We start from the raw sequence: 26,657 nt of genomic DNA, 5'->3' as shown, positions 1-26,657 counted from the left end.
GAACTTGTTGATGTGGACGTCACGTTGGAAGACAAATGATAAATAATATACGAAAAAAATTTATCAATTTTCATTCGCACATTACTGTTGATTTGTATGAACTTATCGACTCTTTCTGAAAAAGAAAAAAAAGTTTTTGTTAAATTGACATAATTTATATTTTTCATAATCAAAATTAACTATAATAATTTGAATGTTCTTTCATTCATTCACTTATTTTCTGTCCCTCACACTCTGAAGTTGTCTTTTGTTAATACTATTGTTTTTTTGTTAACTTTAGATAGATTTTTGTATATTATAATTTATATTATTATTTTTATTTCAAATTAATTCAAAATTGTAATGACAAATAGAAATCATCAGAATTTTTTCAACTCCTTTTCATTAAAAGACTAAAATTTTGTTAAACATTATGTTTTATCAAATTGAAATTATGCAGATTTCTATTCTTTACTTCTAAGGAAAATTAGAAAATTGTTAAAAACTGTGATTGAGAAATAGAAAATTTATTTATTTTGCATAATTTTTTTTATGAATCATAATTGTTTTAACAAAATTATTATTTTGTTTTGGAAAAAAAAAGAAAAATATTTGCACATTCCTATTTTTAATCTTATTTTTGGAACAGGCTTTTCCACAGGAATTAAGAGATTCAAAAATTTCAAATTCAAACCTTTTTTAAATTAAACAACTTATAAAAGTATTTGTTATAAAACATGACCTAGTATATAATAATTGAATTTCTGTGAAATTTTTATTATTTATGAAAATAATTAAATGTTTGCATAGAATTTTATTAAAAAATTGTTTAAATAATTGAATTCTTTTTGGGAAATTTGATTAAAATTGTAGATATTAAAAATCATTGAAATTAAAAAAAAAATTGAAAATAATTAATTTTTTCCATGTTTTGATATTTTTTACTATTTAATAACTCGGAAGTTAAAATTTACCCTGGAAATAATAAAAATAATCAAAAAATATTTTATTAACTTTTAATAAAATAGTTCTACTTATTGTAATAGTTAAATTCTACTAACAATTAGTAAATTTTTATTCTATCAACTAATTCAAATTTACATTCAAAATTTGAATCAACTAAAAATCACTGTTTTGCTTCTGCAAACAGTAGAAAATAACTGATTGTCAGTGAAAAAATAACTGACTTTTATTAATACAACTAAAAAATTAATTAAATTTGACTAATTGAATGGATTAAAAAAATTTACTGAAATTTTAATTATTTTTTAATTGTTCTATCAGTGAGTAATCAATAAAATCTTTTTTTTTTATAAAATTAAGTTCATAGTTTGAGTTAATTTAAATTGTTTTTACTCGAAATTAAACTTAAAATCAGTATTATCTTCAACTAAAGTTTTTCTTGGAAAATTAGTAGAAATTTGCAGAATTTTTTTTTACATATTTAAATTAGTGGACGATTCAGATTTAGAGAGAAAGATAAAAATAAGAGGGAAGAAAAATTTCTTTTTTTTTCCCAGTGAAAAATAATTTGAGAACCTTGCGATAGTATACATGAGAGAAGGTGAGGGTCGGGTGTGCAAAGAATATTATGAACTCTCTCTCTCTCACTTTTCTTGACTCTGCTTCCAACTGCTCCTACTTTAACACCACCTTTTCCACTATGGTACAACTGCTCTCGTGGTGAGAAAACAAAATGAATATAAAATAAAATTAAAAAAAAAAAAAAGAAAAAAAAGGAGAAAGCTCACGGAACATAAAGAAAGAGGCAAAAGAGAAGAAGCTCTGAAGAGACGAGAGAATATAGAAGAGATGGCACCGGCTATATACTCATAAGGTAGAGAGAAAGAGAGAAAGATGTAGAGAGTCTGCGTAGCGTTTTATCGCGCGGTTTATGTTGCTCTCTTCTCTTGTTCTAAACTAAACCCGAGGTGTTTGCTTCTACACGAGCAAGAATGCTAATTGGAAAGCCCAGAGCTTTTAGCTTTACTTTTTACTTCTTTGACTTTTTTAGTGTGAAAGAAATATCTCTCTTTTCTAGAGTCGTAGTTCTTTTAGTTTGTTTATATGTATACTTTCTGTCTTTTAAATATATTTAATAACTTTTTTTTAATAACTTCTTAGTTTTTTTATATGACTAGTGCGATTTTTTTTTATTATGACTAGTGCGAGTTTTACTATATACTTTTGTATAGTAATTAAATTTTTTTTTCTAATTTATTTTGTAAATTTGATGAATAACAATTAGTGGAATTCTTTCATAAAATTAGTAAAATTTTACAAGAAATTTTTAGTACAATTTTACAAATCAAAAAGAGAAAATGTCAATGAAAAATACTGTCACAAATACTGGCCATCACGAAAAATGAGAAGAATACGTAAAACCTATCTAAAATATATAATATGAGAAAACACAAGAAGAAGTATGGTGCAATTCACTTGGTTGGAATTTGCTAGAGAAAAGAAGTCAAAAAAACTATGCCATCTCTCTCTCTCTCTTTGTTTTTCACACTTTCCACCGGTTTCTCTATGGGTTTTAAAGTTAAAGAGAGAAAGAGAGAGAAAGAGTGGGAGAGAGGTCGAGAGCCACACGACCCGACGGCAATCACCCCAACTCTCCTTTTACAGAGAGTCTCTGCGCTCTCGCTAATTATTTAATTATTTATTTACCAAGTTTATGCCCGCGGCCAGTTTAATTTTTTATTGTCTCCTATTAGCGCACATCTCATCCAAATATGCTCCAGCCAGCTGGTTTATAGTCGACTAATTGTTTACGAAATTGCCTGACCTCTAACTTTTTCTTTTATTACCCAAAAAAAAAGAAGAAGAAGAAAAAAGACGCCAACTTTATTCATATATATATGCGCTTATTTTTATTATGAAACGAGCGTTTAGAGGTTTTTTTATACAGATTAAGAGATTACAGAGAAGAAATAAAGTCGCAAGAAAATAAAAAAGAGTACTTAACGTACTTTTAAGAAATATTTCTTATTGCTTCTCATTTTTGCCGTTTATCTGAAGAGGGTTTTTTAGGAATGCTTTTTTAAATTTCGAAAAGCAACAGATATTTTATCTCTACTCACTAAATTTAAGTTTTTTGCTTTTGATCTTTACTGATTTCTGTTGATAAGTAAATATTTTTTATCGTTGCGTCAATTTTTTATTGATTAAATTCTTTACGGATTTAAACAGATCTAACGGATCAAAAACAAACAAAATCAGTAGACTTAAATTTAGTAAACATAAAATATATTTTCTTTTTACAGACTCTTCTAATTTTTCTTAATAATTCAACAGAAATTCTTCGCGTGTTTCTTCTTCTTATTTTTTTGGCAAGCAAACACAATATCATAGACAGTGAACGTCAGCAGCTGGACCATTACACTAGACATCTGCTGGACCGGTTGGTCATCTCGTGTAATTCCAGTTTTACGAACGGTTTCACGACCGGTCATTCTCATTGTTCACAACTGGTCCATCATTGTTCGTCAGCTCTCTCTCTCTCTCTGACTTCACGAGGATGCTGCAAATCAAGCTCGCATGCTCTTAGAAGCGAAACAGTGCAACCAGTTTGGTCAGTGTGTTCCTCAAACCAACTTTATTTTTCTATGTACACAATTCTCAATAAAAATTTCAAAGAAATAGAAAAACTGGTTATTGACACTTGCTACATTGGGGACTGTTCTGTTTTCGCATCTCAACAATATTTCTCATCACCGAAAATTGTCAGTAGTGATTTGTCCCTGGTGCAAATATCTCTCAAGTTTCTTTCAATTTGCTAATCGCCACGAAAAAATGGTGGGAATATTTTAAAAGCGGGAAAATTCGGTGGGAACATGTATTTATACACCGAATCCAATTTCAAATCAAATATTTATAGTGCAACGAATAATTTAATATTAATAAAATTAATAAAATTAATAACATTGATAACATTAATAAAATTAATAACATTGATAACATTAATAAGATTAACAATATTAATAACATTGGTAATTTTAATAATATTAATAACATTAATAGTATTAATAAAATTAATAAAATTAATAACATTTATAACATTAATAATACTGATAACATTAATAAGATTAACAATATTAATAACATTAATAATAGTAATAACATTAATAATATTAATAATAACAAAAAATATTAATTATATTAATCATAATAAAAATTCTCAATTATGTTAATTATAAATTAGTTGAATAATTAATAGTAAATTATTAAAAAATAATAAATTTTGTGAAAGAAATAAACAACAATAATTTTATTTAAACTTTACGAATGAAAATATTTATCAATAATTATTCAAAACCATTTTACTAGCAGTTAATTATCATTCTAATTATTCTTCTCGTTGACAATTACTACTATTGTTGAAAAATTACTATCTTTATTAATTTATCAATTAGTGACTATTCATAAATTTTTAGGGAATAAACTAATAAATAAATAATCAATAAAGAATAAATAAGTAAAAAATAAACAATAAATTAACAATAAACAATTAAATAATTAAAAAGTAAATAGATAATAAACCAATAATGAATAAATAATCAATAAAGAATAAATAAGTAATAAATAAACATTACATTAACAATAAACAATTAAATAGTGAAAAAATAAATAGATAATAAACCAATAATGAATAGATAATCAATAAATAATAAATAAACAATTAAACAATAAATAAACAGATAATAAACAAATAAAAAATGAATAGATAAATAATGCATAAACAGATAATAAACAAATAAAAAATAGATAAATAAATAATAAATAAATAATAAATAAATATAAAATGAATATAAAATAAATAAATAATAATCAAATAGTTAAAAAATAATTAAAAAATATTTAGAAAATAATTAAAAAGTAAATAATAAATTGATAACAAAAAAATAAATAATAAACAAAAATTATTAAATAAATAATTTCCGTCTTTTTTTTTATTAAATATACTAAAAACTTTTAATTTTTTACGTTTGTTAAAAAAAATTTGTAGAAAATTTTTTTCTTTTCTTGGTTTTTATTTTTTTACTCTGTTTTTTTTTAACTTTTTATTTTGTTTTTTTTTTAAATTTTATTTTATTATTTAATAAGAGAAGATTTCTGCATAACCGGTTAATAGGAAATTTTGCCCACGTAGCGTAACCCTTTGATCATCGCAGAAAACTTGCGAGGAAAGAGCGTAGGTGGCTCTGAAGAACAGGAGGGAAATTAAAATCAATAATCTAAATAATTCTCCTCAAAATGGCAACCTACGCCATCTCTTAGATAAGTGTTGTGTGTTTATAACAAGTCTAAATTTTCAAACAAATTAAATTGTGATAAAACAATAGGAAATTCAATTTTAAAATGCACAACGACAATTTCACGGAATTTATCATCATAGTAAGTAAAATAAATTACAAAATTCATTTAAACAAAATGCTTTTTTGTTTGTTTTTTTTTTATATATTGTTGAAAAAAACAAAGCATAAGATTTTTTTATATAATCTATTTTACTTAATATGTAAATAAATATTTAAAAAGCTCACAATTTTTCCAAAATTGTTTTTTATCTTTGAATTTTGGAAAAATCGTGAGCATGAATAATTTTTTTTAACAGAAAAAAATAATATAATTAAATAATTTAATTAATTAATTAAATAATATAAATTATAATAGTTTCTCAAGTTCTTCGTTAACAATTACTTTACGTTATAAAATAACCGATTACTTGTCAATTACCAAATAAATATTTGCTTGAATCAAATAAATATTCACTTGAATCAAATAAATATTTACTTGAATCAAATAAATATTTACTCGAATCAAATAAATATTTACTTGAATCAAATAATACTTATTTAATTGAATCGAATATTATTTGATTCAAAATCTGAAATTATTGTATTAAATACAATTTATTTGACTTAAATAAAATTTAATTGATTCAAGTAAATATTTATTTGATAATAGACAAGTGATCGGTTATTTGAATCAAATAAATTATTCTTCAATAATTTCTCATCAAATTCGCTAAATCAGATTTAAAGAGTTCATAATTTAAAATAAAAGATTTAATTAAATTTAATAGTTCAATCAGTTTATAATAATTTAATCAATTTTTTAATTTTAATACAATCAAAGATTGTAAATCCTTAATTAAATATTCAATCAAATTAAATATTAAATGTTTCATAAAGAAATAAAAATTGAATAAATTCATTCTACACAATTAGCATCAAAGCATGAATTTCTTTAATGAGCTTAAATTAACTTTTTTCTAATTTAATAGCGTCGATTCGTTCATTAAGATAAATTATTATTTATGATAATATTGCCAATGAATTAATAATAAATCAAGCGAATTTTGATTAATTTTCAATCAAAAATTGACTAATTATATTAAATAAAATTAGATAAATCAAAAACTACTAATTATCAGTTACCAAAATACTGGCCGAAATAATAGTCTTACATAAACGAATTAGTTTTCTAAAAAATCACTAATTAGTACACTAATCAGTCAGTGTTGGACCAAGAATTAATGAATTTGAATCGAAACTAATTAATTTTTAATCAACGAATCGTCGCTGCAAACTCTCAAAAATCTACCTAATTTCAAAAATTGTAAATATTTACATATTTATAATTTTTGAAATTATGTTTTGATTTTAAAAAGTTGAGAAAAAAATTTCAAAAAGTAATAATTCTTAAAAGTTAATTAAATATTCACTAGTTTAATTCTTATATTTCTATAATTACTAATTTTTAAATAACTAAGTATGAATTAGTAAAAATTAACCCACTAATTCTTATTAGTTGCAACATTCACTAATTTTTAGTAAAATATTACTATTTTATTTAGTTTAAATTTTTTTTAATTCAAACTCTAGTAAAAATGACATAAAAATGAACTAAAAATGACACTCTAAAAAGTAGTGTTAACTTAGAGCTGATTTCGGTATTAAAATAGAAAATTAGTCAAAATTAACTAAATTTTAGAAAAAATCGACTAAAAATTATTAGCAAAATTTTTTTATCAATAGAAATAATGATTCTATTTTCGCTAATTAAGACTTGAAGCGAAAGAAAGCATTACGACTTAAGAGCGACTCTGCAGAAGACATTTGAATTAATTTCGCTAATAATGTATAAGTCAATTTTATAAGGTGACAGCTGCCGCTGAAGGAATCCATTAATAGGCTTAGAAGTTGGGCATCTTTCGCCTAACAAAAAGGGAAATCCCTTTAAGGGTAGTTTGCAAGAGCAGATCTAACCTTTTGTTCGAGATAATAAGCTACCATTGTTAGGTGGATAGGTGGATCCTCGCGATGACCTTATTGTCAACGTCCACCCACAGTGTTGCTTGGGATTTTAGAGATAAGAGTCTGTTCTTCTACATCATAACGAGACCGCCATACAGGCACCGTCATATCAACACTTTTCTTCCCCCCTCTCTCTCTCGCTCTCTTCATTCGAGAAGATTAAATAATTTTAACAATAATAATGTAACGAACAGTGCAAAAATGTGAATTTTTCCCCTCTCTTTCTCTCTTCACTTAAAAAATCTAAATAATAATAATTATAATAATAAAAATACCAATAATATTAATCATAATAAAAATTATAGGTACCGCTCTTGGTGACAATCTAATTAAAATAATTTTTATCCAGTACACTCCCTCTAAGATTGAATTAGTTAAAAACAACTAATTTGGTAGAAAAAGTCAGTTACTGATTCAAATAGTAATATTTCTACTAATCCGATAATTAATGTAAACTAATTATTAGTTAAATTCACATTTAGCTTCTTTCAAAATAGATAAAATTAATTTAGTCAATTCGATTCTACTCTCTAAATTTGAATTAGGAAAAATATTTACCAATTTGAATTAGTGACTGACTTTTTGCTTTTGAATTAGTAAATTTTATTAATAAAGAAGAAATTACTATTTGGTAGTAAAATTTACTAATTTAAAAGTAAAAATTCAGTCATACTAATTCAAATTAGTAAACATTTTTACTAATTCAAATTTAGAGAGCACTTCAATTATAATAACTAATTCAATAAGTAAAATTCAACTAATTATTAGTTTATATTTTATTAGTTATTTATTTATAATATTCTCTAAATCTAAATTAGTCACTGTTGACTAATAATATATGAAAGCTTCACTCTAAATCTGAATCAGTGAAAATTTCACTGATTTCAATTCAGTGGCCCAGTTTTCTTTAATTCATCAGTAGGATTTCACTGAGAATCAGTAAAAACCACTGATTGTCAGTAAAATTCCATTGATTCATCAAAGAAAACTGGGCCACTGAATTGAAATCAGTGAAATTTTCACTGATTCAGATTTAGAGTGTTCGTTCATTTAATGAATTAGTAATCATTTTAACTAATTCTTAGTCAAAAAGAACGAATTAGTAGTGATACTAATTAGTAAATTAATAATCTAAATAATAATTATTAATTAATTAGTAGAAAAGAGCTAATTTATTTATTAAGGCTACTAAATTAATTAGTAAATATCACCAATTATAATAGTGGTCTTAACAAATAAATTAGTATAGTTATTTTTAATACCAAATAGTAGTTTTTGACTAAAACTTAGTCAAAACGATTAATAATTCATTTAATGAACGAATCTTCCTATTAAGTCAAAAGTGATTAATTCAGCTTCAGAGAGCAGTTATTTCTATTTTCAGTTATATTCTGCTAACAATTTTTTTTTACCAATTTTTTAAAACTGATTTATTTACTAATTCCTAAAGTAAAAATTCATTTTATTAACAATTAGTTATTATTAACTAATTCAGATTCAGAGAATTAAAAGTTTGCTGAATATTAAAACAACTGTCTGCTAAAAATATTAGCCATATGCTAAATTTGCTAAACCGAATTTTCAATTTTCGAATTGAAATCAAACCTAAATTTTTACTAAATAAAATTTTTTACTTAATAGAACTTTTAGCTAAAAATAGTAAAAATTTCTACTAATTTTTAGTCAGTTTTTACTAATACTTTAGTAAAAAAATTACTACTAACCAAATAGTAGTATTTTACTAAAATATACAAAAAAACAATTGTATTTAGTAAAAAGAATTTGATTTTCATTTTAAAAAATCACTCAAATTTTAAACTTTTATTCAAATAGCTGAAAAATATTCAAATTTGACTAATTGTAATAGTTATTTTGACAGAACTTGAAATTAAATTTAACTAATAATGAATTAGTCATTATTAACTATTTAATCAGTACCTACATATTACTATTTTTTACTGCGAAAATCAATTACTTCTTTTCTTAAAAAACAGACTTTTTTTCAATTTTTAGTAAAATATTATAATTTTTTTAGTTGTTATAATTTTTTTTACTAAAGTATTATTAATTAAAAATCAGCGAATTATTTTTTAATATCAGTTTTTAGTAAAATATTACAATTTTTTTAGTATAGTCCTAATTTTTATTCACTAAAGTATTAGTGAAAAATGTCTAAAAATCAGTGACTGACTTTTTACTACAAATTTTGGGTAAAATATTCCAATTTTTTACTAAAAAAAATTTAATTAAGGAAAAGTGACTAGAAATGAGTTTCTGACTTTTTACCATCAATTTCTAGTAAAATAACACAATTTTTTTTAGTAATGCTAATGTTTTTACTAAAGTATTAGTAAAAAATAACTAAAATGATTTTTTACTCTCTAAATTTGAATTAGTAAAAATGTTTATTAATTTAAATTAGAGACTGAGTTTTTGCTTTTGAATTATAGTAAATTTTACTAATAATCATTAATTTCATTTCTCTAAAGAAAAAAATTTTCTTTACTTTATTAGTGAAAAATGACTAAGAATCAGTGACTGCATTTTTAATATATAAGTTTTTGATAAAATATTCCAATATTTTATACTAAAGCATCAAGGAAAAATGACTATAAATCAGTGTCTGACTTTTTACTATCAATTTCTAGTAAAATATTACAATTTTGTTAGTAGTTCTAATTTTTTTTACTAAAGTATTAGTGAAAAATGACTAAAAATCAGTGAATTACTTTATACTCTCTAAATTTTAATTACAAAAAGTGTTTATTAATTTGAATTAGAAACTGAGTTTTTGATTTTGAATTATAGTAAATTTTACTCATAGTTATTTTTTACTAATATTTACTCTCTAAATTTGAATTAGTAAAAATGTTTACTAATTAGAATTAGTGACTGACTTTCTGCTTTTGAATTAGTAAACTTGACTAAAAAATTAGTAGAAATAACTATTTAATAGTAAAATTTACTAATTAAAAAACAAAATGTCAGTCACTAATTCAAATTAGTAAAGATTTTTACTGATTCAAATTTAGAGAGTTTAATTCATTAACAGACAAATATTTCTTTTTTTTAAATTTTTTAGTAAATATTACAATTTGTATAGTAATTCTTATTTTTTTTTACTAAAGTACTAGTGAAAAATGACTGAAAGTCAGTGACTGAATTTTTACTACTAAATAAGTTATGTTTAACTAATTCAAATTTAGAAAGATTAGCAATTAGCGATATTCCACTAAAAAAATAGTAAGTTTTCTCTAACAATTGAATTAGTCATATTCCACTAATCAAGTTCGGAGAAATTCGTCGATGAAAATAACTAACAATTAGTTCTCTTTCACAAAAATTAGTTTTATTTTTCTTTTTTTAGCATTTTATCACTAATTCAGATTTAGTGAGCAACCTCTTTCAAAATAAATCTCAAATCACTAAATAAGCGCTTAAATTATTATTATTATACTTAAGCACTTTTTTCTATTACACGTCGAAAGCATACAATAAAAAAAGAAAAAGTTCTCGACTCTATTATTATACACAAAATTTTGGAATATGAGACTAAGTTTCGCATATCGTAAGTGTATCGTCTCAGGATGTGGCAGGACTATTGGAGCTGCTCGGGAAGCGGTACTACCCCCCTAGGAGCAAAGTTATATCGGCTCCTGGTGTGGGAGGTTGTTCCTGAGGGAGAAGCGAAGTTCGGTGATTACCTAGGATTCTCCTAGGAGTGGAGAGTTTCATACTTCGACTATACTGGCTTCAGGAACCTAACAGTCTAGCAAAGTAACTAAGGTTATTCGATGTTCAACGAGATGAGGGTGAGTGGGCGGGGGGTGGCAAAAGGGGAGGTGGAGGAGGGGAAAGGGGGGCTGAAAGAAGGGTAGGAGAACACGCTGGACACTAAGCGACTGCCAACTTATGAGTCTGGACCGAATGATTGCCCTCGAGGGACGAAAGATTCGTGATCGAGAGGTTTCCCTATGTCAATGACTTTCATCAAGAAAAAAAAAATTTTTTTTTAATCTATCAAAAACTTCCTCCCTTGCCAAAATTTATCTTAAATTTAAGATAATAAACTAACGACCGTGTCGCATAAAATTGAACTTTCAGGGTGTCTACTATTTTCGTTCAACAAAATTTTCGGCTTTGTCCTAATTTTTTACCGTTTTTTTTTCTCAAATTTATTTGATTTCGAATATAAATAAATCTACAAATGGCTTCTAAATTTTTTATTAGAGTTTTTATGAATAATTAAATTCTTTTGACAAGTTTCTTTAAATTTTTTGAAAATAATGTTTTTTTTAATAATTTTAATTCAAAATTTGGAAAATAATTGAATTAAACAAAGAATGTTTTCAATTTCTTAAAATAATCTTGTCTGTTTATAATTATAATTGAAAATTTGATTAATTTAATTTTAAAAATGTATTGATACTAATTGAATTTCTGCAAAGAATTTTACTATTTATAAAAGTAATTGAATCCTTCCCAAGAATTTTATTACATATTTATGAAAATAATTAAATGTTTCGTAGAATTTTATTAAATTTTTTGAAAATAATTGAATTGTGAAGAACAATTTAATTATTTATAAAGATAATTGAAATTTTGAGGGGAATTTAAAAAAAATTTTAAACATAATTGAATTTCTGCGACGAATTTTATTACTTTTGAAAATAATTGAAATGTTTTTTAAAATTTTATGGAAACTTAAGAAAATAATTGATTTCTCGTGAAGAATATTTTTTTAAAAATAATATTCAAAAGAATGTAATAATTCTGAAGAATTTTTATATTTATGAAAATAATTGAATTCTTGAGAAGAATTTTTTTTTTAGAAGAATTTTTTTTTTTCAATTTCTCGAAATAATTAAATTCTTTCGGCGAATTTTAATAAAATTTTTAAGAATAATTACATTTTTCGAGGAATTCGATTAAAATTGTATTATAAATAATTGAAATTCTGCAAAGAGTTTTACTATTTATGAAAATAATTGAATATATTGAGAAGAAATTTTTAAAAATAAAATGATAATTTCGTTGACTAACTTCACTTGATTATTTTCGAAAAATTTAAATAAAATTCTTTAAAAGAAGTTAATTATTTTTAATAGAATGTAAAGAAATTTCAATTATTTCAAAAATTTTCAATTATTTGTTTATAAAAATTCAATTATCTTGAAACAACAGAATTGAAAAATTTCAAAAATCTAATGTTTCAGAATTTTCAAAAAAACTTTGCAAAAATTCAATTTTATTATCCAAAAAAATTTTCAATTTGCAATTACTTTTATTAACAAACTTGATAATGTTAGGTATTCGAAAATTATTATAAATTTAATAATTATTTTGAATAATTTTATCAATATTATAAAGATAAATATTTGTGAATTAAATAATAATTTTTCAATAATGTTATAAATTTTATCAACAAAAAAATAATTATAAATTGAATAATTATTTTGAATAATTGTATCAAATTTATCAATATAAATTTTTATGAATTAAATAATTAGTTTTGAATAATTGTATCAATTTTATCAATAAAAAAATAATTTTATAAATTGAATTATTTTTATAATAACATTTTATTAATTTTATTATTTTTTTATGAATTTTGTTAATAAAAATAATTATAAATTGAATTATTTTCGATACTTATTTTAATTAAAAAAAACTGCACTAAATTTTTATAAATTGAATTTTTATTTGGTGCAATTTTATTAACAAAAATAATTATAAATTAAATAATTATTTTTGAATAGTTACATAAACAAAACTAATTATTTTGAATAATTTTACCAATAATATGAAGATAAATATTTGTGAATTAAATAATAATTTTTCAATAATGTTATAAATTTTATCAATAAAAAAATAATTCTATAAATTGAATCATTTTTTTAATAATATTTTATTAATTTTATTATTTTTTTATGAATTTTGTTAATAAAAGTAATTATAAATTGAATTATTTTCGATACTTATTTTAATTATTATAAATAGAATTATTTTAATTAAAGTTATGAAGATCATTATTTTTAAACCCAATAATTATTTCTATTGACAAAATTGATAAAATAATCATTCGATTCATAATTATTTTTATTGACAATGACAAAGTTGAGAAAAATATCCCAAAATAATTATCGAATTCATAATAAAATAAAATTTGTCAATTATTGAATAAATTGATTAATTTCAAAAATCAACCCTCTTAAGAGCAATTTGTTTTTTGATTTTTTCCCCCACAGAAAAATTGATAATCATTATGATGAAAAAAATTTCTAAAATTTGATTTTTGCAATAATTAATGACTTTGGAAAAGCGTCAAGACACTTTTGTGTTAGTGTGTGTGTTTGACCTCGAAGGAATGGAAATTTTAGGCAATAAATTGATGGTTAAAGATTGGCGCGCGCTTACGTTCCTGGGTCAATAGTTTGGAGTTTCGACAACCCTAACTGTATTCGAAGGGAAGGGACAAGAAAGATAACTTTCCAGTGAGGGTAAGACGGCCGACGATACTGGGGGTTGATTGGGTGGACCACCCTTCCTTCGATGGACCCCAGCCTCTCTCGCACCACAACGCTTCACTTCTATGATGATGAAAGCGAAATTATTCTCCCCACCGTAAAAATATGGCCGACCAAATGCAATTTCAAAAGGGCAATTTCACCACCCTCTCTCTTACACCCACCACCCCCTTTCCCCCTTTTACTCCTTTCAGTCAAACGGTCTCCTTAAACCTTTCATAAAATATTTCCTTCGTCTTACATAATACCAATTGGAAATAATTATTTTCGATAATTTTATAGAATGAAAATTAGCCAATAAATAATTATCTAATAATTAATAAATAATTAATGAATAATTAATAAATGATTATTAAATAATAATCTAATAATATCCAATCGGAAATAACAATTTTCGATAATTTTATGTACTGAAGATTATAGAAAATAGTTTAAAATTTTTTTTTTTATTTCAGACTTCGCACTCGATAATTAATTTTAAAAAAGTAGCAAAAAGTAGCTTTCAAGCTAAAAAAAAATACTAAAAAAGTAGCTATCAAAAAATTAAACTTGACGACCAAAAATACTCGTTTTAGACACTTCACAAAACTACCAAAAATTTATTTCATTAAATCTTTTTGAAAATAATTAAATTGGTAAAAAGCATTTTAATATTTATGAAAATAATTGAATTCTTGCGAACAATATTATTAAAATTTCTTAAATAATTGAATTCCCAAGAAAAACTGTATTACTTTTAAAAATAATTGAATTCTTGCGAACGATTTTATTCGAATTTTTTTAAATAATTGAATTCCCAAGAAAAACTGTATTACTTTTAAAAATAATTGAATTCTTGGGAACGATTTTATTCGAATTTTTTTAAATAATTGAATTCCAAAGAAAAACTGTATTACTTTTAAAAATAATTGAATTCTTGCGAACGATTTTTTTCAAATTTTCTTAAATAATTGAATTCCCAAGAAAAAAAATTTATTAGGTTTAAAAATAATTAAATTCTTGTGATGAATATTATTAATTATGAAAATAATTGCATTTTGCAAAGAATTTTATTAGAATAATTGAATTTTCGGAAATAATTCTATTATTTATCGACATAATTGAATTCTTTCGAAGAATTATTTATGTAAATAATTTAATTCTTGGAAAGAATTTTATTAAAATCTAAAAGAATAATTGAATTATTTCAAAAAAAATGTAATTAAAATTGTATTTAAAATAATTGAATTCTTGGGACAAAATTTTATAAAAATCTTAAAGAGTAATTTTGAATTATTTCAAAAAAATTTAAGTACAATTGTATTTAAAATAATTTATTTGCTTTCGAACAATTTTATTAAAATATTTCAAAATAATAAAATTCCTGTGAAAAATTCTAATATTTTTGTAAATAATTGAATTCTACCAAAAAATAAAAAATTACCTTTTTTTAAATAATTGATTTTTTCTAAGAATTGAAATTAAAATTTTAAGAATAATAAAATTTTTTGAGCAATTTCTCTAAAATTATATTAAAAATAATTGAAATCCTGTGATGAATTTTATTATTTATGAAAATAGTGGAATTCTAGCGAAGAATTTTATTAGAATTTTTAAAATGATTGAATTCCCAAGAAAAAATATATTACTTTTAAAAAATAATTGAATTCTTGCGAACGATTTTATTATTTATGAAAATAATAGAATTCTTGCGAACGATTTTATTAGAATTTTTTAAAGTAATTGAATTCCCAAGAAAAAATGTATTACTTTTAAAAAATAATTACATTCTTGCGAACAATTTTATTATTTATGAAAATAATGGAATTCTTACGAACGATTTTAATATAATTTTTTAAAATAATTGAATTTCCAAGAGAAAAATTTATTACTTTTAAAAATAATTGAATTCTTATGATGAATATTGTTTTTTAAGAAAATAATTGAATTTTCGAGAATAATTCTAATATTTTTGTAAATCATTGAATTTTTCTAAAAAATTAAAAAAAACATTTTTTAAATATTTGATTTTTTAAGGAATTGAAATTAAAATTTTAAGAATAATATTTTTTTAGCAATTCCTGTAAAATTATATTAAAAATAATTGAAATCCTGTAATAAATTTTATTATTTATGAAAATAATTGAACAGTTGCAAAGAATTTTATTAAAATTACTTTCATTAAAATTAAAATTTTCAAAAATAATTGAATTCTTGAGAAGAATTTTAATATTTATGAAAATAATTGAATTATTGCGAAAAATTTTATTAAAATGTTTCAAAAGAATATTGAATTTTTGTGAAAAATTTTGTTATTTTTGGAAATAATTGAATTCATCATAAGAATTTTATAAACATTGTATTAAATAATTAATTTTTTCGAAATATACTAAAAGTTTTATTAATCAAATTCATAAAAATACAATAAAATTATTTTAATAAAATGAGTCAATTGATAATTATTTTTAACTATTTATAAAATAGAATAAAATTATTGGTATCTGAATTAATTATTCAAAATTAAATTTGTATTAATAAAATTGTTCGAAATAATGAGTAAATTTATAATTATTTTCAACTATTTATAAAATAAGATAAAATTTAATAAGAAATTATTCAAATTATTAATTTCTGTGATTAAAGTCCCAATAAAATAATAAAAAATAATTATTTAATTCATAATTATATTTTTCTTAAACCAATTATCGAAAATAGTTATTTCAAACTTTTTTCCAAAACGAAATTAAAAATACAGCAGTCAAATACAGGGATTACTTTCTTGAAATAATAATAAATACTAAACTATTAAAAAATACCTTAATCTCGAGTGAAATAAAGTTGGGAGAAGCGATTACTTGCAGGTAAATGGAAATTCGATCCGTATTTCACTTGGAGAAGGAAACCTCGATAATACGCAAGTTAGAATTTGAAGAAGGCTTTTAAACGCATAAAAAACTTTTCTAGTGATCGATTTACATTAAAACGAGAATTCAATTCAATTTCGTTAAAATGAAATCGTACTGAAGGCAAAAGAATTGACTGTAAAAAACTCGGAACAATAAAAATTTGAACGATTTATCAAAAAAATGGAAAATTCAAATAAAAACTTGTGTGTATCTGAAAAGTATCGTAGAAAAAAGAAGTCGAAAATTTAAACAAAAAATAATTTATAACAATAATAGTGAATACCTTAGCGAAAAGGGGCGTAATTTAATTTTATTCAAAGTCAATAGTTTTACGTTTGAAAAACTTTCCCTGCAGATAAGTGTATAAAGTTTGGTTAATCAAACAAAAATCTCAAGTGATTTTGTTAAATGCAAATTTTACACCCTGAGGAAAGTTTTACTTTCGGTGATTCAAAGAAAATCTCTTCAATTAAACGAATTATTTTTTTACTTTAAACAAATTCTAATTGTCGATAAAAATATAAATTTAAAAAATATATTTAAAAACTAATATAATATATTAATTATTTATTTTATTACTTATTTAATTATAATTAAATAAGTAATAAAATAAATAATTAAATATAGAATAATAAAAGCTGGAATAAATATAATAATAAATATTTAATTGACTTACCAATTGCAGTTGTTGACTTCTCCGTCACAATGCCGAGGAACGATTTATAAGATACAATTCAAATAAAAATCGGAAATATCAAAATTAACTGTTTGTGGGACTTTTCTTTCTCCTTTTCGTTGATTCGTAAACCATAATCTTTCTGAAACAAAAAGTTTTAAATAAATTATTAATGTGATTTTATAATTTTAATAATTGTCTTAGTTAATAATAAAAGTTGATTTTTACAAAAGTATAAAAATGGAATTTAAATTATTCTAGTAAAAATATTTTTTCAATTATAAAAAGAGTATAAAATTCTTGTTTTATTTCTCCACTTGAGAATGCCAAGGTCGTCACTAGGTGGCGAGAAATTCGTTTTTAGAAACTGAACTGCCATCTAGCGGTGACCTTGGCGTTCGCAGGTGGAGAGTAGGGTCTCCATATTGGATCTCAAAATATTCGTCAATTTTTGTAATTCTATAATTATTTATAATCAAACCTTGAATCTAGAGAATTTAATTTCAAAATCAAATTTAACTGAAAAATAAATAAATGCACGATTTTGCACGATTTGTGCGGGAAAAATAATCGAAAATCGATTTTCGTAATGTGAGGTAAAGTCAAGAAAAGTCAAACGTCTGCGATGAGATTTATTTAAATAAGATTGATTAACTTCTTCTTAAATCAATTGCCACGAATTTTGTCTCAATATATAACCAATATAATCAACACATTGGCGCCCGCTGTCTCCTATATCTAATTTCCTTGATATTCGCATCGAAGGGTCCTTCCGGTCGAGCGACCTAAGGATCCCAGGAATGCCTTGGAATCTGGAGTTTGCGGCCAAAAAGCCTTGGAAACAGGCTGGACGATAGAGTTGTATTAATTTCATATCCCTATCTCCTGTCGTAGTGAAAGGGCCGCTTCTCAATCATCTATTTATTGCCGGCGACTAATCTCGCGATGGAGTCTCTCACTCTCTCTCTCTCTCTCTCTCTTCTCATCGAAATCAAGATATCGTCTAGATGCAGGGGAGTGACGGTTGCTTATTAATTTCGATTACAGGACCTCCTTTATAGCCATAATTTCATCTAACACTCGAAACTCAATCACTTATTCGAGGGCCAAACGTTTCAGTTTATACAATTTCCAGCTCAAAAAAAACTTTTTGTTTTTCAATAATAATTTGAAGCTCAAGAAAAAGTGTTTCTTTAATAATTTAAAGCTGATATTCGCAATAATTTAACTGTTTTTTTGATAATTTAAAGCTCAAGAAGAACTGTTTCTTAATAATTCATTAGTAATTTCCCTTCTGTTTTCTTTTAAAATAAATTAAAATTAAAAAAAAATTAAATTATGACATTTTTTACTCACAAGACTAATACTTCTATAATTTTCTTGACATAAAATATAAATAATTATTGACTGAAAAACAAATTTATTTGATTCAAGTAAATGATTACTTATTCTAACGGAATTAAATACCCCTAAAGAATTATAACAACCTGATCCTGATCTGTGAATGAAGCACACGTCCCTATTTTGGAGCCAGACCAGTTTTTTTTTATTATAATCAGACTGAAACAGGAATCTAACACAAAAGCTAACAAATACTTTCATCTAAACTACTCAATTTCACAGGGCTCGAACCAGTGGAATTATTTAAAAATACAAACTTTACGGACCAAAAATGAAAAATTACGAACCAATTACTGACAAAAATATAACCAGCCCCAGTCAAATAAGAGAAAATTTTACTTAAAAAAATATAAATTAATCACTCTGAGTCAAAGACTCGGAGTTATCGATATCTTCATGTTTTATGTGAATTCATATATTGTGATGATGACGTATATGAACATAACTATAAATCTAGATACAGAACTGTAATTTTTTTTCCCCTTCAAAATATATTGATTAAACTTGAGAAATACATTGGTAACAAGAAACGCTGAACACGTCTAAGGAATTTGTGGTCTAACTTGCTTGGTTCTCGGAAATCGAGGATCTTCTTCTTCCCCCCCGTGCCAATCTCATACTCTATTCCCCATATATATGTATATACATATATATTAAGCACTACCATAGGAACCCCATGAGTTTCCTTGGTCCTGATCATATCCGTGGCCCCAGTCAACCCCAAGGCTAGTTTCTCCGAAGAGCCCAAACCCTTTAAGCTTAACTATCCACAGAAGTTGGAATAGGAGGAAGGAGCTTTCGCGACCAGGCTGAAAACACACTCCTTCGCCCCCGCTCCCTTTCAACCCCAGGAACCAATTCGTGTGCCCCCCGATGAATCTTGTCACGCATTCATTATAAGCAAACAGAATGAAAAGTCCTTCGATAATTGCTTTTTTATCACAACGATTTAAGGAAAGAAAGTTTATCAAAAAGCATAAAAATTAAAATTCTTCAAGATCCTTTAGCTTCTGCTTCAGTATTCTTTTTTTATATTCGTGAATGAAAGACATTTTCCTATTGTTGAATTTTTTGTGTTAATGTTTTAATTGTTTTCCTATTACCTATATTTTTTCTTGTATCACGCAGTTTTTCTCAGGATATCAAATTGAGACAAAAACGTACCAAAATGTTGAATAACATCAATTTTGATACTTTTTTTATAATTATGAATTTGATATCCTCAGAAAAACTGTGGAACAAGTAAAAACAGAAATAAAGATTTATTAATTTACAAAAAAGTGACAAACTTTCGAAACGTTCTTTTAAAAAAATTTTATGATTGATGTTGATTATACCAACAGGTTAAATGAATAATTTTCAATCATGAATTGCTATTACCTTTAAAAATCAAATAAGAATATATAAGCAAAGTTATTAAAAATAAAAAATAAATTAAGAAAGTACGAGGATTCTGAATTTAATTAACGGTTAAGTCCAAGAAAACCCGGGATGATTTGAACGGCGCCAAAGATCCCTAGAGAAATTGAGGGAAAGGGATAAGTCATGCGGTGAAGTTAATGCAAACCAGCGCAAAGATAAGACGTAATTAAAGTCGGTAAACAGAGCTAAAGGCGCAGTAAGAGGGTTATTTCTTCATAAAAGGAAAAATACACATTTATCTATAGTCAATTTCTTTTAAATATCAGTATCACTAGAAGAAATGATTAACACTTCAATTTAAGTATCCCAGTAGTTTACAAATTATTATTAATACACTACCGGTCAAAATTGAGAGACCACCCATTTTCAGGCGATTGAAAAACGTTTTAAAACACAAAATGTATTAAAACTAAAATTATTTTCTTTTTATTTTATGAAAGATGATAAAATTTTGAAAAGAACAAGATCTTTTAGAAGTCATTTGGCCAATATTATATTTACATATTTTAAAAAAATCCTCATTTTCAATGTTTCACAAAAATTTGAATAACTTCTAAAATAATGGAAGCTTTTTGATGATCCTAGGCTTATTTTAAAGGTCATTTGCTACACTATAAGAATTATTTATAGGCATTAACGTATAATTTTTTTCTTAGAAAATGCAGACCTTCAAACTTTGACCAAAAAAATTCAAAAAATTTGGTACAATTTTTCTGTACTAAAAACTATTCTAGAAAATATATAAAACATCATATGGTGTAGAGTTTTCAAAAAAATTTAATAAAAAAAATACGTTTAAATTTTAAAAATTATTTTTCTGTTAATAAGATTGTTTCAAATTTTTTGAATTTTTCTGGTCCAAGTTTAATGGCCTACATTTTCTAAGAAAAAAATTATACATTAATGCATATAAGTAATTATTGTAGTGTAGCAAATGACATTTAAAATAAGCCTAAGATCATTAAAAAGCGTTCATTATTTTAGAAGTTATTCAAATTTTTGTAAAACATTGAAAATGACGATTTTTTAAAAATATCTAAATAAATTATTGGCCAAACGACTTCTAAAATATCTTGTTCTTTTCAAAATTTTAACATCTTTCAAAAAATGAACAGAAAACAATTTTAGTTTTAATAAATTTTATGTTTTTAAACGTTTTTCATTCGCCTGAAAATGGGTTGTCTCTTTATTTTGACCGGTAGTGTACACTGAAAAAGAAATTTATTTTATTGACATAACCGATTAATTAACTATTATCAAATAAATATTAACTGAAATTAAATAATATTCATTGGAATCAATTAAATAGTACTTGAACCAATAATTTTAGTATTTAAAGCAAATACAATTTAATTGACTCCAATAAACCGAATTATTTAAAATTCAAAACATTTTTACTTCTTTTTTATGGCATTTAGCTTTATTATTTTTGTGCTCTTCGAAAACACTTTATTTATTTAATAGTCTCCAATTTTTAATACAAAATTAAAAAATTATTTAAAATTATCAAAAATTCAAAAACCGAATTTCCTAAAATTCAACGTTTTTACTTCTTTTTTATAGCATTTAGCTTCATTATTTTTGTGCTTTACAAAAACACTTTATTTATTTAATAGTCTCTAATTTTTAATACAAAATTAAAAAATTATTTAAAATTATCAAAAATTCAAAAAACCGAATTTCCTAAAATTCAACGTTTTTACTTCTTTTTTATGGAATTTAGCTTCATTATTTTTGTGCTTTTCAAAAACACTTTATTTATTTAATAGTCTCCAATTTTTAATACAAAATTAAAAAATTATTTAAAATTATCAAAAATTCAAAAACCGAATTTCCTAAAATTCAACGTTTTTACTTCTTTTTTATAGCATTTAGCATCATTATTTTTGTGCTTTACAAAAACACTTTATTTATTTAATAGTCTCTAATTTTTAATACAAAATTAAAAAATTATTTAAAATTATCAAAAATTCAAAAAACCGAATTTCCTAAAATTCAACGTTTTTACTTCTTTTTTATGGAATTTAGCTTCATTATTTTTGTGCTTTTCAAAAACACTTTATTTATTTAATAGTCTCCAATTTTTAATACAAAATTAAAAAATTATTTAAAATTATCAAAAATTCAAAAAACCGAATTTCCTAAAATTCAACGTTTTTACTTCTTTTTTATGGCATTTAGCTTTATTATTTTTGTGCTCTTCAAAAACACTTTACTTATTTAATAGTCTGCACCCTTGGTGAAAAATTCAAAATTATTTAAAATTATCAAAAATTCAAAAAACCGAATTTCCAAAAATTCAACATTTTTTCCTCTCTTTTATGGGATTTAGCTTCATTATTTTTGTGCTTTTGGAAAATACTTTACTTATTTAATAGTCTCGAATGTTTGGTAAAAAATGTAAAATTTTCGAAAATTTCAAAAATTAAAAAATCCGAATTTCTTAAAATTCAACATTTTTTCTTCTCTTTTATGGGATTTAGCTTCATTATTTTTGAGCTTTTGGAAAATACTTTACTTATTTAATAGTCTCGACTCTTTGGTAAAAAATCTAAAATTTTCGAAAATTTTCAAAAATTAAAAAATCCGAATTTCTTAAAATTCAACATTTTTTCTTCTCTTTTATGGGATTTAGCTTTATTATTTTTGTGCTTTTGGAAAATACTTTACTTATTTAATAGTCTCGACTGTTTGGTAAAAAATGTAAAATTTTCGAAAATTATCAAAAATTCAAAAAACCGAATTTCTTAAAATTCAACATTTTTTCTTCTCTTTTATGGGATTTAGCTTCATTATTTTTGTGCTTTTGGAAAATACTTTACTTATTTAATAGTCTCGACTGTTTGGTAAAAAATGTAAAATTTTAGAAAATTATCAAAAATTCAAAAAACCGAATTTCTTAAAATTCAACATTTTTTCTTCTCTTTTATGGGATTTAGCTTCATTATTTTTGAGCTTTTGGAAAATACTTTACTTATTTAATAGTCTCGACTCTTTGGTAAAAAATCTAAAATTTTCGAAAATTTTCAAAAATTAAAAAATCCGAATTTCTTAAAATTCAACATTTTTTCTTCTCTTTTATGGGATTTAGCTTTATTATTTTTGTGCTTTTGGAAAATACTTTACTTATTTAATAGTCTCGACTCTTTGGTAAAAAATCTAAAATTTTCGAAAATTATCAAAAATTAAAAAATCCGAATTTCTTAAAATTCAACATTTTTTCTTCTCTTTTATGGGATTTAGCTTCATTATTTTTGTGCTTTTGGAAAATACTTTACTTATTTAATAGTCTCGAATCTTTGGTAAAAAATCTAAAATTTTCGAAAATTTTCAAAAATTCAAAAAACCGAATTTCTTAAAATTCAACATTTTTTCCTCTCTTTTATGGGATTTAGCTTCATTATTTTTGTGCTTTTGGAAAATACTTTACTTATTTAATAGTCTCGAATGTTTGGTAAAAAATGTAAAATTTTCGAAAATTTCAAAAATTAAAAAATCCGAATTTCTTAAAATTCAACATTTTTTCTTCTCTTTTATGGGATTTAGCTTCATTATTTTTGAGCTTTTGGAAAATACTTTACTTATTTAATAGTCTCGACTCTTTGGTAAAAAATCTAAAATTTTCGAAAATTTTCAAAAATTAAAAAATCCGAATTTCTTAAAATTCAACATTTTTTCTTCTCTTTTATGGGATTTAGCTTTATTATTTTTGTGCTTTTGGAAAATACTTTACTTATTTAATAGTCTCGACTGTTTGGTAAAAAATGTAAAATTTTCGAAAATTATCAAAAATTCAAAAAACCGAATTTCTTAAAATTCAACATTTTTTCTTCTCTTTTATGGGATTTAGCTTCATTATTTTTGTGCTTTTGGAAAATACTTTACTTATTTAATAGTCTCGACTGTTTGGTAAAAAATGTAAAATTTTAGAAAATTATCAAAAATTCAAAAAACCGAATTTCTTAAAATTCAACATTTTTTCTTCTCTTTTATGGGATTTAGCTTCATTATTTTTGAGCTTTTGGAAAATACTTTACTTATTTAATAGTCTCGACTCTTTGGTAAAAAATCTAAAATTTTCGAAAATTTTCAAAAATTAAAAAATCCGAATTTCTTAAAATTCAACATTTTTTCTTCTCTTTTATGGGATTTAGCTTTATTATTTTTGTGCTTTTGGAAAATACTTTACTTATTTAATAGTCTCGACTGTTTGGTAAAAAATGTAAAATTTTCGAAAATTATCAAAAATTCAAAAAACCGAATTTCTTAAAATTCAACATTTTTTCTTCTCTTTTATGGGATTTAGCTTCATTATTTTTGTGCTTTTGGAAAATACTTTACTTATTTAATAGTCTCGACTGTTTGGTAAAAAATGTAAAATTTTAGAAAATTATCAAAAATTCAAAAAACCGAATTTCTTAAAATTCAACATTTTTTCCTCTCTTTTATGGGATTTAGCTTCATTATTTTTGTGCTTTTGGAAAATACTTTACTTATTTAATAGTCTCGACTCTTTGGTAAAAAATCTAAAATTTTCGAAAATTTTCAAAAATTAAAAAATCCGAATTTCTTAAAATTTAACATTTTTTCTTCTTTTTTATGGGATTTAGCTTCATTATTTTTGTGCTTTTGGAAAATACTTTACTTATTTAATAGTCTCGACTGTTTGGTAAAAAATGTAAAATTTTCGAAAATTATCAAAAATTCAAAAAACCGAATTTCTTAAAATTCAACATTTTTTCCTCTCTTTTATGGGATTTAGCTTCATTATTTTTGTGCTCTTCAAAAACACTTTACTTATTTAATAGTCTGCACCCTTGGTGAAAAATTCAAAATTATTTAAAATTATCAATAATTGAAAAAACCGAATTTCCTAAAATTCAATATTTTTACTTCTTTTTATGGCATTTAGCTTCATTATTTTATAAATTATTTTATAAATTATTTTATAAAAAAATGTCAAGACATTAATAAAACGAGCAAAACAACTAAAACATTTTACATTTTTTTCTCCTCAAAATTAAAAGAAGGTAACATAATTTTACAAAATGAATAGAACTTTTCAACATATTAAGATTTTGTCAAATAACAAATATTTTAATTGATGAATTTTTTTATACTCGGAAGATAACTGATAAACTGCAGTCATGGCAGTTAAGAAAGAAGATATATAATATATTTTCACTCTCTGATATCGCGAATTTTAATTACCATTAAATTTCTGACGCATTGTAATAATTATCATCTTGGACATAATATAACAGTTAATATATCATATGCCTAAACTATAGAGAAATAAAAAACACGCCATTCATAAAATATATAAACATTTTGTACAATTTAACATTTTTTTTTAAATTCTTACTAGTTATAATTATAAAGTTACCAATAAAAATTTTTTATAATCGAATTTTTATGTGTCAGAATTTTCAATTAAGATAATTTTTTATACATTCATTATGAAGAAATTATCAAGAAGAAATAGTCTAAGTAAAAAGAAGAGTTAAATAGAAATTTTTCTAATTGAAATTAAAAAAAAACTTGAAAATTGATTTTGAATAATTAAATAATTAAAAAAAATTCAATTAAATAAAAATTCAACTTCCTACAAATAAAAAGGCTTTCGAAAAGAAACTCAAGATAACATCCAATTGATCCAAAATGAAAATTTGTCAAAAAATCTATCAAATAGGAAAATTTTCTATAAAAAAAGAAATATCTACCTTGATAAAATTCTAAAATCAAAATAATTTCTAAGAAAAATAATTTTTAGGGCATTATTCATGCGTCACTTAAAAATTACTATCAACTGAGGGTTTCGATGCAGAAACGTACACTTGGGATTTCTATCAATTTCATGGAGAGATTCTAAAGTTTATAGACGATATTAACCGAGAACGATCGTTTTCATTAAATTTAAGAGAAGACAAACTATTCAAATAATAAACAAAATAAAAATTCAGTTTAAATTTTATAATAGAAATCAATTATTTATATTTCGTTCTTTCGAGGGCTACACAGCCCTACTAAATTTTTCTAAATAAATAAATAAATAAATAAAATAAATAAATTATAAAAAATAAAGAAAAAACAATTCAAAATAAAACTTACCATTTTTCCTGTTGATACTGCATTTTCAAGGACATCCAATGACTTATGAAATGGCCCCAATTATTATCTGTCGTATTCGACCTGAAAAATAAAAAAATAAATTGATGAAAAATTAAATTTTCTACAAAAGACGATAAAAAATATCCTTTTTATTATTTAAAAAAATGTCAACACTTTTAAATTATCTTGCGGGAAAAATAAATTAATTTACATTAAATTATTTAAAAAAACAAATTATTTTACGTTCTTCTATTTAAATTCATTTCAAAGTAGTTAAAAGTTTATCTAATCATGTTACTCAATAAAGAAATTGCACAAATATCTCTCTATTTTTAAC

The 26,657-nt window shown here is 23.3% G+C and overlaps 1 long non-coding RNA gene across 1 annotated transcript; it reads right to left on the bottom strand.

Annotated features, from left to right (window-relative positions):
* On the bottom strand, window positions 1–26,398 carry LOC122511580. Its single transcript, XR_006302533.1, has 3 exons — window positions 26,321–26,398; window positions 17,387–17,528; window positions 1–115 (listed from the first exon to the last, which is right to left on the bottom strand). It is a non-coding gene; the product is annotated as an uncharacterized LOC122511580 (long non-coding RNA).
* Between the last annotated feature and the right edge of the window lie 259 nt (window positions 26,399–26,657).

Source organism: Leptopilina heterotoma, unplaced genomic scaffold (assembly GCF_015476425.1).
Source record: "Leptopilina heterotoma isolate Lh14 unplaced genomic scaffold, ASM1547642v1 Lhet_88, whole genome shotgun sequence".
In the NCBI taxonomy this organism is placed as follows: Eukaryota; Metazoa; Arthropoda; class Insecta; order Hymenoptera; family Figitidae; genus Leptopilina; species Leptopilina heterotoma.
Note: the sequence above shows the minus strand (reverse complement) of the source record. Positions and strands in the feature narration are given on the sequence as shown.